Source organism: Rhea americana, unplaced genomic scaffold (assembly GCF_003343005.1).
Source record: "Rhea americana isolate MKP2758 unplaced genomic scaffold, rheAme1 scaffold_44, whole genome shotgun sequence".
Taxonomy (NCBI): Eukaryota; Metazoa; Chordata; class Aves; order Rheiformes; family Rheidae; genus Rhea; species Rhea americana.
In genome coordinates, this window is record NW_028186579.1 from 1345703 (window position 1) to 1360764 (window position 15062).

The following is a 15062-nucleotide window of genomic DNA, read 5'->3' on the forward strand; positions in this document are numbered from 1 at the left end:
GCACTCCCTTTCGGTTGAATTTTTTTCATCAAAGTACAGTTCTGAAGATATTCTCCATTCCTGCTTCAGTCTTGCATATTATAAGTTTAATCAAAAAATTCAGAATTTGGCTCCCTGTCCACACAGTAAGTGGAAATCTGGTTTCTTATGTTTCCCTAATTTTTATTATTTATAATAACAATAACTCTCCTGAACTGGTGGTAGAAGTCAAATGACAGACCGTTCACCTATTATGCCATGTTTTTTATCARTTAGCTTGTTTAATATTTCAGATGAAACCAGTGTTTTTATTGGCCGAAATCTGGCCTGTGCCTGAAGACATATTTTAGTAAATTGAGCATTAAGAAAGCTTTGGAATACTAAGCCAAAAATAGATTTTTGTGCTTAAATAAAATATCCTCCTTAGCCTATTGCATGCATAGTATAATAATAAGCTGTTATTTCAAAGCTGGGCCTATTCTGAGACTTTCAGAATTGGTAAAAAAGTAAATAATGATAAAGAAGGAATTCATATTTTTTAGGCTTTTAAAAAGGCCACTGTGTAAGTCACCAGCTCCTACAATAGGCATCTGTCTGAAAATATTCCTCAGACTTTCACACACAGTGGTGCTGTGTTCATTAAACACCCTGTTTTTGTAGTCAGTTCTGCTCAAAGATAAAACCTTTCTGAAGAACCTTCCAAAGCAGAGTTGTGAAAATACATGAATTTTTATCTTGGAAAGAGCTTACCTGCCTGCTAACAAGCTATAGCAGATACAGCATTTGCTGATGGTTGCTTCAAGAGTAGGACAAATTTATTTCACATGAGTAGATGTTTCAGATGAGATGAAGGATGGAAAGTGAATTATGTTCCCCATAGTAACTAATCCTAGATATGCACACACATGTTACAGAACTAGACTAAGGGACTTCTGGGAAAGTTAGGACTGCAGACTACTTTTGTGTTTTCTTTCCTTTTTAGGGCATACAGGAGCTGTATAATTAAATAGAGATTATTGACAACATTATTTAGCAGTCATTATGGAGTCATTAGGGTTCTGCTTGAGCAGAAAGATAAGTCCCCTTCCTCTCTCACACTTAATGCTTCTATCAACAGCTTAGAAAAGTGGTTCACAATGAATTGCCACTTAAGCAGTCCTATCTTCAGCTGCAATCTCCCTCCTGGTGTTCTTCCCTGTGGGCTAGCTCAGAGGGTCAGTAGCGTTAGTTTGCTTGATGCAAAGCAGACTTTCTGATAGCTTTTGGCACTTTGCAACTGCTCTTGGGGTGGGGGGGGGAAGGACTCAGAGAATGGAGAAGGAGTTGCTGCTGATCCAAACAGTGATTGCCTTCTTGCACTTTGTTCTGTAAGTAACACAGAAGGTTACTAAAGGTACTGTGTTGAGTCGCTTCCCGGGCTTCTAGACAAAGACGAGCTCTCCTTCCTCCAGGGCCGATGGTTTGCACAGTTAAATTACACAAAGCTCCAGGTTGCTCCATGAAGGAAGAGCTATGCAACCTAACAGCTTTCCAAACTCCACAGCTCTCCAGTGACTGTTTTAATGCAGGATTTTTGAGGGCTGGATTCCCTCCATACCACACGTTGGAAGTGGGCATATAGTCTGGTGTCATTACATAGCAGTTAATAATTCTGCAAGTGTGTGTGCGCRTGTGTGTGTATGTTAGAGCTGGCCGGAAAAGGAAACGTCTGTTTTGTGGGAAATTCCAGGTTGTCAACATTTCATTTTGTTCTGTGCCGGAATGAAACATCAACATTACCAAATACCTGGCAAAATGGAACAATCTGTGTCAGTGCCTGCCTTCCTGCTGGCCTGTTCCTCTGCCTGCCTGGGCACTGAGCACCAGTGTGATCGGGGAGAGGACTGCCGGCTGGCCAGGCTGTCAGGGCAGTTGCCATAGGAAGTTTAATGAAATCAAYATGCGTTTCTGACAGGCAAACGGATTTGTATTTTCAAAGCAGATCATTACAGGTTTTTTGCTTGCTTCTAAATGATTTAATTTGAAATTTTATTTTATACAAGCCAAATAAAAATGTCCCTTCCTTTTCAGCCGATCACCTGATAAATTCCAAGCCRGACAGGCTCCAAAGATACACTGAGTGAATGCAAGGGAGAGCTGAAGATTGTGCACACATGTGCAAAGGAAGCAGCAGTATTCCATTCTTTTAGGTCAACCCTCCTCCCCCTTTCAGAGTAGCGTGCTCTCAACTGGAGGATGTGGCAGAAAGCTCTCAGCATTCCCCAGGATAAGTCCTGTAAAATAGGAAAAGAGTAAGAATTTTAATCGTGACCTTTTTATTTATTTATTTATTTTTAGTGGCGCATAACTGACAATTTAACTATATAAGCTTCATCGCGGAACACTTTCTGTTTCATACAAGGCAGTGACTAGGTATGTTATGCAAGCTTGGAACTGCCATGGGCTAATCCTGCAAGGTGCTGAGCACTGAGAGGTTTGATTCAGTTCAGGTGAGAGCGCTTGGAAGCTAGCAGGAGCCAGACTTTAGGAGCCAGACTTTATCTATCAGAAACGGAGGAATACACTTGCACTTTAAATCGATAAAGGTGAAATCCCCTCTTGCTGTGTATGTGTCCACTGAGTTCAGGCCCTGACTGCACCTGAATTTTGTGATGGCACGTGACCTTTTCTCCCTCGTCTCTGCCATGTCCTGCCTGTGTCCCCTGGACTCCAGGCTGCAGGGAGTGTGAAGGAGGCCACCCATCGCATGGCTCTGGACTCAGCTGTTGATGCTAATGGCAACTTTGCTACTAATTCCTGTGGAATCAGGATTTCATCAGAGAATTTTGCGGTTAGTTTTAATGACAACAGGATTAGACAATAGAGTTAATAGAAGATGAGAAGGAAAGTGTTTTGGGAAATCAGAGATCAAGCAGTATAGATGACTGGAGTCTCCTATTCTAGTATAAACATCTCAAAATACTTTTTTTTACTCATAAATAAAGCCATGCCTCTGTTTTACAAGCTTTTCCTTTTTTTCCTCCAGTGAAAGCAATGCTATGCCTCTCACTAAACTGTTGGACGTGACCTTCTAAGTAGATGCGTATATGCTGTTGCAGACACCTATGTGCAATATTATTTTCATTATGCTTAGAGGTATTTAACAGCTAAAACAGTGATAAAGCTCTGAAATGGATAAGCTATAAAGAAAAAGAAGAAGAAATAAAAAAGGTGACATTAAAGCTGAATAATAACCTACCATGAACCACTGATTTTAAAAGGGAAGTTAATACAAAGAAGAATCAAGAAATCTGATACCCTGAGTCAGTAACTTCTCAATATTGTTTAAATCCTGCAGCCCATCGTGTGAGTCAGTTGATCCCACTGAGTATGTTCAAGTCTGGTCTGAATTGCAAATGAGATTCACCCTGGAAACATTATTTTGGAAACAACAGCTGGATGAATGGCATGCAGGGGAGACAATGTCCCAGTAAGGCACGTGTGAAGGCCTTAGCAGAAGTGGCAGAATTTCATAGTAATTACTGCAAACTTTCTCACTATTATGCACGAGCAGTGACAGGCTTGCATTGTTAGTCAGAGTAATTAGGATTTAGTCGGGGCATGACAATAGCCTGTGCCTCATAAAGGCCTGAAAGCTATCCATTTTTTCCCTTTTTCCTAGGAGTCTTCTATTGTGATTCGTAGATAGCCCAGCGGGAATGCAATCAGGAAATCTCAAGTGAATCAGTGTCCCTAAATCTTCAGTCTTGACAGGTTGAAGTCTAACAAGCTATTAGAAAAAAACCTACTGATCATTAGGATGTCTAAAATAGACCTAGCTTGTTTCTGTCTCTATCCATTGATTTATCTACAGAATGATATTGTTTGAAGCTTAGATTACTCAYGCAGCCGCCGGCTGACATAGTTTGTATGATAAAATGACAAAACATGGTTCTGGCTAAACATAGTAGTCTTTTTATTTTTTACTATTTCCGTGCATTTGACTCGTTCTGTGGTAGCAAAAAGCTGGTTTGGTATTATTGTGAGAAACAAAAAGCAAAATTATACTGGATGGTTTAAAACAACTATTTGATCAGCTGGAAAGCCCAGTATCTCTGACACATACGGAAGAACTTCAGCCTTTCCACAGATCATTTCAGAGCASTGATTTCTAGGTCAGCTGCTGTGAGCTATGCGCTTTGCTTCATGGAGTTTAGARCTGTGCTTATAATAAAATCCATGATAAAATCCCTCCTTTATGCATGCTCCTTTTCCTCTTCTAAACAGTTTTTAATTATCAAAAATYAAAAACTAATTCAAAATAGGTACATAATACATAAATATGTGTTTGTGAGATTTACTTATTTTTACACTGCATTAAAACTTTCATATAAAAAAATCAGATTGGAAAATTGCAGGATAGAAATTTCTGTTGAAGAGGATTGTATTCTTATTTGTCATTTACAGTGACATCTGTTTTTCCAGTCTTCCCATCTTGTTTCTTCCATTATTCAAAAATTACTGGCTTTCTTACAGGATTCAAATCTCAAAGTGGAAAATAAAGAACTAATTCAGCTCTTTCCCACTGGCAGAAATACAGCAATCCTACACTCTTGAAAAAACCCTACACACTTGGAAAAGCGCCTCCCTCCAACATCTCTTTTTCACCTTTATACATATAGAATATATATGCATAAACAACCATAAATATGTTTGTATACACATACAATATGTATGTTTGTGGTACATGTTATCTACATAATTTCTCCTACTGGTGAATTGTGCTCTAAAAAGACATAATCAGTTTTTATTTAAAGCAAATAGTAATACAGACCAGTAGGTTCATAACTACTTTACTATATTTATAAATATTAAAAACAAATTGACATGGCACAGTGCCTTCATATTCCTGCAAAAAGATCGGGGGATACATAAAGACTTAGTAGCGAAGTCCGAGTTTTATGTAAATGTGGTGTTCTTTGTGTTACATTCTTCTTTTTAGTAGCTGCAGTAATAGTGGATATCCCTTATATTTACATTGTATTATACTTCACAGAATTACAGAATAGTTGAGGTTGGAAGACACCTCTGGAGATCACCTGGCCCAACCCTTCTGGCTTAAGCAGGATCTCCTAGAGCACATCGCCCAGAACTATGCTGGGCAGTTTTGATTATCTCCAGTGCTGAAGACTCCACAACTCTGATCAATCTGCTGCTGTGTTCAACCACCCCTGCAGTAAGGAAATGTTTTCTTGTGTTCAAGCGGAATTTCCTGTATTTCAGTTTGTGCCTGTTGCTTCTTGTCCTGTCACTGGGCACCCTTGAGAAGAGTCTGGTCCCATCCTCCTTATTCCCTCCCGTTAGGTATTTATAAACATTGATGCAACATTGCCCATGCTGGACTGCCCCCTAATCCTGACCCAAAAGCTCTCAACTCGCCCCTCACCTGTCTCTAGACAGAGCTCTGTGCATTCCCTCTGCTTTCTCACCAAAAGGGCAGTGCCCCTCCTTGCTGTCCCAGCCTGTCCTTCCTAAATTTAGAGTCTATATCCATCCATCACAGGATTCCAGTTGTGTGAGCTACCCAACCATTTCTGTTTATTTCTTTAAGAAGATCCATACATAATTGCTAAGGGAGGAAGTGTGAAAACTCTGGGTCATTTTCTGTACACAAAGGCTGTATATAAAGCTGCAGGTAGAACTTACTGTGGTTTAATTCGTAGTCTTTGGCTTTTCACAGACAGATTTGCCAAAAGGACATTTAACATACTTCATCTTGCTGACTAAGGTGAAATATATGCAGCCAAATTGATGTTTCCATCATCAGATGATGATAACTTTCATTAGATTCTTTCATTATTTTGCTTTAGTTCCTAATTTTTTTGGTTAGTCAACATTTAGAAACCAGTTCTGAGATTTTGGGTTTCATGAGTAAAATATAAGTCATCACCAAAGTATTTTTGAAGAGTACTTAGTTGGGAAATTAAATAAAGATGAGAAAGCTCTTTAAGGGAGAGTTGAAAGCAGCAATTAAAAGAGTAGTAAGCATACTTTTTAAAGGAGAAATATATGTCAGTCAATGTACATCACTAGCCTCAACAAAAACATATTCTGAAAGAACCACATCCATAAGAAGAAGATAGTTTAACAGTAGTGTAATAGAAACCATTCAAAGTAGAAAGACATCTTCCAAAATATGAAAGCTGTGTACAGAGAAAGAAAACAGAGGAAGAATATGATCTCCAGCAAAATAAATGTTAAACCACAGCAAAGCAAGCCAAAAATATTAGTGGCAGAGATTTTGGCACAAGTCAGTACAATGACAAATCAGTAGCAATAGGTGGTGTTCACACAAGAGATTCAAAAGAATTCAAATATAAAATTGGCTATCAATCAGCTGTGATGTGTTAGGATAATATGAAAGACATAGAGAATGGGAACAAGAGCATCAGAGAAGGTTTCTATAAAGGAGAATTATCTATAAATAGATAATACCCTCCCCTTGCAAAAGGAATGACCAAAAGGGTAGTATGGTACAGATTTCTAAAATCATGACAATAAAAAAATTTTGCAACAATATAGGAACTATGGGCCACTTTATTAGATAACAGGTTAAAAATAAAAAAGGAAGTACTTTTTAAATTCAAAATGTGATTAAATTATTGAACTCTTTACCAAAGAATGGATTCTGTGAAAGACAAACTGGTGAAAAAAAATTCCCAAATCACTGYATTAGACAAATTCATGGAGATGAGATGCTTTGTTATTAACTATTAAAAATTCGTAGCCTATATGCAGCCTTTGGCTCAGAAGTCCTTGCACTGGTAACTGCTGCAAGATGGGAAGCGGGCAGACGCTCAGAAGGAGAACRCGGATTGAGGCCTCCCCTGATCAAACCTCCCAGCTGCTGCCAGAGACAAAACACTCTAACAGAGAGATATTGGTCCAGGCCTGTATTATATTGCTTGTGCTTTCACACTGTGAACTATTCTTTTTGTCTATTTAATTCTCCTCATTTGCAGGGATGCTTACTTATGTGATACCTTTCCTATTCTGAATGAATGATTAGAAACAGCTTGAGCAGGAAAAAAAGAAAGATGCCTAAAGGAGGAACTTTTTGCTACCTTTGAATAAAAATCTATCAAACAATTTCATGATTTTCTGTCTACTTACATAGATATGATTCAGCAACAGCTCACCTCAGTGTATTTTTCCACARTGCTTTGTGTTTTACTATATAAATAGTTTAGTATTATCAACTCTTACTGCCTCAGCATATATTTGGCTGTCTGTATGGCAGGTAAGTTCCACCTATATTACTGCTGACTTGAAGAAAACAGAATGTCTTTTCTTTATTCGTGGGACCAAGACACAGGACAGATCAAGTGGCTTGCTCTTGTGAATGTGGGAAACCTGCAGCAAAGATAGAAACCAAATCCAGGATTTCTGAATCCCATTTCCTACCCCGACCACTGGAACRTCTTCTGTCACCAATAAGGCTGTTCAAAACATGAGGTATTATTTCAAAATCTATTCAGCGTGTATTTTGCTGGGACAAATCTTTCTAAAAAACATTTTTCCATATTCTATCATCAAAAATTCCAGCTTGRATACAGTTAACTTAGCCCAAGTTTTGGAAACAATATTTAGGCCCTTCAGGGGATTGTCCTTCCCTGATGTTGTTAATCCTGTGGTTTTTAAGGCATTTTTTTCATAAAAAGGAAATGTGTTTTGTTTTACTTCAATGTTTACAAGTGTTTGTCTGGGAAATATAGGATTATAAAGAAACACATTTCATGCACCATGCTGGGTGTGTTAGTACTTTGTATTCTGCTACCACATCTGAACTTCCTTCATGTTGTGTTTCATAATGTCCCAGACAAATAAGAATGAGATCATATTTGCTAGAATTGTTTAATCGTCAGTGGTCTGACCCTGAAAAAGATGAGACACGTTAGCTTCCCATCAACTTGGATGGGAACTGAGGTCGCACAGCATCTAGGGGGACGTTCTCAGCGCCTCGCAGAATTTGTGCTTTTAACTCCCATGCCACATTTACTTTATTCAATATACTGCAAGCAAAATTATAGTTAGCACAATTGGTACTTTCACTTTTAACTAAAATGCCTCTACCCAGCAGGCAAAATAATCATCACAAGATGACATTGTGATGAATGATGATGTCTCCAACAAACTGCTTGAGCCATAAATGGAAGGAGGCAGTAAATTTCATCCTATTTTATTTGAAATTGCATATGCTTCAAAACTATTTTTAGTGAAAATGAAATAAAGCATTTTAAGCTACAAATCACAATATTCTTAATGTAATAATACACCAACTTCTGTTGTCCTCAGTTCAAGTCCTGGCAGGGAGTTTCAAGACAATGCTTAATAAAAGCCACATTGATTTGAGGGTTGTTCCCAATGATAAGGCTATTCCAGCTCCAAGCTTTTTGCAATGTCTTTCGTTTTAAGGAATAAAGAAGTGGATGTGAAGCCTGGGAAATGGGTAAAGAAAGATAAAATGTGCAAAAAATAGTGTAACTGGGKCACCCTTTTGCTGCTATCTGTACAATTGCACAGTCCATTGATTACAATGGTGTTTTTCCTGACTCAGATTTACATAAATGGAAAGCATCAAGTCTTCAGCTAAATAATAATTTATGCTCTTTCAGACAGTCACTGCAGATAAAAGTGTTAGATTATACCTTCTCTTGTGTCAAGTCAAGTTTGTGATATAAGAGATTATCTTGGAAATGACAGATAGGACAACTTTGTACCAAGGTTCACAAATTTATTTTAAAGATTTGAAAATAAATTACACTTTTTTTAAACTGTTCACTTTTTCAAGGTTCAGACTGAACTTGTTTTCCAATAATTTACAGATTGATTGAAATATTGTTATTTATCAAAGAAGCTGGCTGAACTTTCTGGCTGAATATCAGACTTTTTAGTAAATGGAAATACTCAATAAAGAGCTCAGTAAAGATTCATAAAGATTTAGATAAAGATAGCCTTAAAACACCACTGAAAAAAACACAAGCRTGATTTTGCCATGATCATGAAATTCACTATCTAGTCACCTGTTCATCTATCATTTATTGAATTTCTCTAAACCCATTATCTATTTAGATTAACAATGTTGACAATAGCCTCCTCGTCTGAATTTCCTAAGCCTTTTAACAAAAAGAAATGTCTTTTCCTGTTTCACCCAGTTATGACTATCACATAGCTGTCCCGGAGAAGAATTATCTTTTAGGATTACTACTAGGGAGTCACCATCCCTATTATTCAGAAGTTCCTGATTTCTGAAAGAAGAAAGAGAGGCCCATAAAAGCTGAAGTTCTGACTTTCTGCATGGCAGGCCTGATCTGATCCCTAGTAACAGAGCAATAATGCAGCTGAATTAACAGAGCGTTTGTTTATACCACAGTCACAGAAACTCCTCTCTGGATTATCAAAAAAGTGGTTTCAGAGAATCCGTTTTGTCTGCTAAAAAATGACCAAATCAAACTCTTCTCAAAATCCTTATTCAAGCCAAAATTCCCATAAAGGTTAGCAGTGAACTTTAAGTTTAGAAGACCAGGACCATCTGAGGAATAACTGCAGCACTATTTTTTTGTAGAATGGCATCCATTTATTCTTATTTTATAACATTCCTGAATTTGGTAAGCACTTGAGATTGCCACTGCTCGATATGCCAGCTGGCTTGCCTTCCTTCTTCTGTTCTGCAGAAGAATCTTGGCAAGTGAAATATTTCAAAATGGGTTTATGACACAGTGGTGGAAGACTTGCAGCTATTGTTTGAAACAGACAAGAAAAAATAGCAATGTGTTCTTGTTTGAAGAAATCATATCTTAATGAAAAAGTTCTGGGTTTTCACTCCAGAAGATATGAATTTGGATATTTTGAATCCTTACAATTGAGTCAACTTCAGCAGACTAGTTATAGCAGAAATATCTGTTTCAGTAAGTGAGGAAACACAACAATTGCTAATGCTTTTTACCACTTGAATCTCTCTTGACAAACATTCTGTTAGGATTGTAATATAAATATATACCTGCTTTTCCTCATTTCAACATGCCACTTGTGAACAATTTTTGTCATAACAAACCTCATCTTCCTTGCTTTTCATTTATCTGCCTAGAATAGAAATGGTGTTTTTCCATTTATCCTACTAGAATAAACATCTATTAATTCACCCAGGTCACAAAACCTTCAGCTTCTGAAGGTTAGAAATGCCTGCACAGTATGYAGCTCCTTTGGTTTAGCTCTGCCTTGAATCAACTCAGCAGAAAATGTCCAAATATTTGCCCGGTAATGGGAAAAATGAATGTAATTGATCCATGGCTCTTATGTACAACATCAAAGTACTTAGAGACAAGAAGCTATTGTAAGACAGTGACTAATAACTGTATGAGGGGATTTCCATTAGCAGGCCCACAAGGAAGATGATTCTAATTTGTGAGTGTCTTGTGAAAAGTTAAAACTGTCATGAAAGATACAAGGAGTTTTTAATAAAACCAAACTCGTGGAGAGAGGCATAGCTTTTTATACGTATGACCTTGGGATACCCCATTTAAGGTCAGACGCAATCATAAATTACTGGACTCCACTGAATCCTCCTGTGAAATCCTCCCATAACACAATTTAGAATCTTCCACCTCAAATCTTCCAGGCCACTGTATTTTTTGACAGCTCTGTGGGTAGCAATGAGCAAACTGAGCTGTCACGAAAATCTGGCCAGATCTAGTGATCCTTTTCCTAACTGCAGAAAATGCAATTTGATGGAAGTGTAGCAGCTCCTAACCACTATTTATAGCGCTACCACAAATAAATTCTTGAGATACTTACTACTGGCATCTAGGCAGAGTGTTTAAGGCAGAAGCAAATAAAAATAGAAAAGGGGAGGTGATTGTACCCCTTTGCCTTTACTTTTATTTACACATGGTTTGTGAACGATGGCAGCAAATATTGGGCCCCATGTAATCTCCTTTTCAGGTGTATTTTTGTAATATTCCCAGATGAAGTTGCATTTCAAAATTTACTCTGATTTAGAAAGCGTGTTMTGTTATCTGCTTTTGTTTAAATTATTCTTTTAGATTATTAGAGATAATATTTCACCTGTACATTCACAGTCAGACCTAGATGTGCAAGAAACCTACCTACATACATACACAATGAACTTCATTCCCATGCTTACATAGCTCATCAGTGTTCATGACTACAACAACTTTGTTTTTTTTCTTATAAGGTAAACTGTCCATCTCAGAAGTGCATGCACAGTGGAATGGGGAAGACAGAGCAAGAGCATCCCTGTCTTTCACAGTCCTTGTAGTTTGCTCAAGTGTAGGACTCAGGGGGCAGGCCCAGAAGTCTTTCACTACAGCAAGTGTGAAAARAGAGGTTAAATAGCACATTAAATCATGAAATTCTCCTCTTTCTCTATATTCCAGCGGGGCTGCACGGCAGGTGGGAAAGGAGATAGCTTGCTCCCTGAGAAGGCACGTCACAAATTACTTCCCATTTGTCCCAAACACTTGTACTATAAAGAATTGCATTTTCACAGTGCTGTGGATGTGCTCCCTGRCATGATTCAGCCTCTCATTTTAGCCCATGCCTAAATGGTATAATAAATGCTTAAATGGTATAATTTAACTTTATTCTACCCTCGCAGAACTTCCTTTCATGCAATTGGGAGCCCTCTGCAAAGAGGGAGGGTTTATCATGGCCCTCTGAATGCATGTGACATACCAATTTGTCCAAGACAGTCTCATGCAAGAATGGGATCCCTTTGTGGGAAAATCTAGGGCCAAACGTGGCAAAGAACTGACATCTGTAAGATTGAACAGAGTGTGAAGTTATGGCAAAATGTGATGTATTAGCTGTTTGGTGCCAATGTGTTTTTTATGTATCCATTGCTCTTTTAGTGATGTGGAGAGTGCATCTTGTATTGTCCTGAGAAACTCTAACTGTTTTTACAAGAAGTTTAAAGGAAGATGATCTCAAGGGACTGAATGACGTTTTTAATTGGATAAGCGTGGACAGAGTCTAATCCAAAGTCCACAGATTTTAATGAGCCCCACTATGAAATCTTAGGAGTAGGACCATAAAATAGAGTCAATGAGTGCAGAAGCTGCTGACTTACTGGATGAAAAGACATGATGCAGTTTGGGCAAGACATGCTGGACTTTTGCAATTTAACGTGCTTTTTTGGGGGGTCAGAGCATCTCCAGTGCTCTTTTAATCTTTTTTCTCTTTATTCTGTCTTAATAAGGTGAGTTCTGCTGACCTTCACGTGGCCTCTCACAAGAGACTCCCTGAAAGAACAAAGCTTTAAGCCCCAACTCATCTCCTGCAGAAACAAAAGTAAAAAAAATATTAACAATCTATGCTAGACACAGAAAACTTACTCAGTCTTCTTATGTGGGTGGCTCAACAAAATGTTGTTTTAGCCCTTTTGCTTTAATGATGGTCACACCCCCTTTACAACCTCTCCATGGTCTCTTAATCACTGGATATGTATAAACTGCATTCATTCTTCCAGCACAAGTTAGGATAATACAGTGGAAGACAGCAGGATTTGGTTTGAAAGTTCTGGAGTTTATGAAAGGCATGTGAGATAAGAAAACGTCAAAGCAAATAGATCATGGGCAGATGCAGATGTTCAACTTATGGTCACATCTTTGATCCTTTCATCTCCCTTGTRTGATGTGTGTACGGAGACAGCGTAGAGCTGTCTAGCGTCTTGCTAGTGTGCAAAAGTGAGGGGAATCATGGTCTTGTAGAAAGATGGGACTGTAAAAGGATCGAAGGAGGCTAYAGAATCCATTTTTGTACTGTTTTCTCATGGGAAAGTAGGTCCAATGTCAGCAAGAGTGCAATCAGTACACAGCCCACATGTTTGGCGAATCTGCAAGCAAATCTGGGTCAGTAACGCTGCTAACCTTGAGGGAAGGTTTCTGTTTGTGGATGAGAGYGTCTCTAGGGACAATACCTGTACCAGAGCCTAGGATAACTTGGCAGTAAAGGCCTAGCTGAAGAATTTGATTCTGTAGCTAAGTGATGTGGTCGACTGATTTATATTAGGATGAGGATCTGGCTGAGGAACAGGCAGAGAGAGAATTTTGAACATAAACAACATAAACATTTAAAATCAGTTCAGACTTTTGTTAGAAAAGCAATACTTAAATTGTTGCAGAAAGCATGTGAATCTYCCTGTACCTGTGCATCAGCTTTCTGGATAATATCTTTTGTATCTCACAGGTACTGAAGCTTGCCAGCTGTGTGTTTCTGCAGCTGCTTTTTATTGAAAGACACAATAAACACTACAGTCGTGTAAATCCTCTATAAATAGCTGCAGCAAAAGCCATCCCAGCACCCTGTTCAAATTTAAATACCATCCTAACTCCCTAACCCCTCTCTACTAGCTTGTAAATTGAGTGCAATAGTATTAGTTATCCCTAAGTGCTTTGAGATSTTCTAATGAGAGGCACTATATACTAGTAAAATCCAAAGCATTAAAAATAGTTATTATTTATTTCTCATCATTTCTGAGCCATCATTTACAATCCACCTCCATTGTTCCCTGCAAGCAACTAAAATAATTAACAACAGACAGTCTATTAAGAAAYGGAAAGTGTTTTGGTTACTTGGTATTTGTGGGTATGCATAGTTACAGAATGGAAGCAGTCAGCTRCAGTTGGGACAATTTTCTGCTGACCACAAACATTTTATCTCTAGCATTTACTAGATTCTGACTCTGAAAAATTCTGAGATTGTCCAATTTTTTAAATTTCAGTGTCCAAAGTTATGTAGCCCACAATGAATAACTCATTTTCTCTGAATTTTCTACCAAGGCCAACTATTTTTTCCTCAAGTTCTCCACCCTCTCCTCCTCCTAACACCTCGTGCTGATGAAGGCCTTATATTTAGCCTTTATATCTAAGTCCTTGCCAGAACCTTTGATGCAATCATTGATCAGGAGACAGGGCTCACTCTGAGGCAGGACTTGTGCAAAAGGGCAGAAATCCCAACTATTTGGCATTTTCTAACCATGAAAATAGTTGCTAAGTAAAGCCTGTGTTGCCTTACACACAAAGGACATGTATGTGCTGACACTTAGTGTAACAACTAAGACTYTCAGTCAGACATTAAAGCAAAGAAAAGAATCTACTAAAGGCAGCATAGAAAGCAGGAAACTGGCTGTGGGCAAGATGAAGCCTAATTTTCTCTCAGATGTCCTACAGATTAAGATTTCATAATGTATCAGAGAAATAGCTCTCTACTTGGACCTTGCTTTGAAATTTTCTGTTTCTGTTTCAGACCTGAAAAAGGGCTACGTGCCTGAAGTTTGGCATTTTTTTCTAATTATATTAGTTGTTCTAATCAACGATACTATTTCTACTCTCAGTTATTTCCTACTTTTATACAGGCAGGAGACTTACTGTTGTGAGGACATGTCTCTCTCTCTCTCTCTCTCTCTCTTTCTCTCTCTCTCTCTCCAAGCTGTCTTCACGATGTGCAGCTGGATCCAACACAGGGCCTCCTTGGAGCTGAAGTTTCCCCTGGAGACGATGTCTGGGTGGAGTGTGACCGAGACAGAAAACAGTCAGGGCAGAGACTTCGTGTTGTGTTGGCTAGGATGGTCTTAGTTGAGAGGAAAGTTATGGCTTCAGGTTCTGAAGTTGTGGACAACTAGAAGGTCTGAAAAGGAYAGACTATCGTGAGAGAAGTTATCAACAGGGAGGACAGCTGATGTGCTCCATGTCCTGAGCTCCATACCATCCTGCCCACAACTGGACAATGATCTGTTTATTACTGCTGCCACAATTCATACCTGAACCTTTCAAGCTTAAAGTCTAACAAAACTCTGTTCCACTGAAGCCTTTAAATCATTCCTGGACATCATTTTGTTTGTGGTCTAGACAAAGTCTGAGTGCTTAGCTTGCCTCAGAATAGCTGTTGCTCTTTGCATATCTCAACACTGGGTTCAGGCAAATATAGCTAATGATGTCAAATGGGGACAGAGAACTATGGCAAACATGTAGCACAGACAGAGTCTATATTGTCTGTACAAAGAATGTTTTCCATGAGGTATCAGC

The 15062-nt window shown here is 38.5% G+C and overlaps 1 long non-coding RNA gene across 1 annotated transcript; it reads right to left on the reverse strand.

The window, feature by feature from the left end:
• Nucleotides 1–1923: 1923 nt before the first annotated feature.
• On the reverse strand, nt 1924–15026 carry LOC146589663 (uncharacterized). The gene is made up of 2 exons (XR_014897121.1): nt 14406–15026; nt 1924–2252 (listed from the first exon to the last, which is right to left on the reverse strand). It is a non-coding gene; the product is annotated as an uncharacterized LOC146589663 (long non-coding RNA).
• Between the last annotated feature and the right edge of the window lie 36 nt (nt 15027–15062).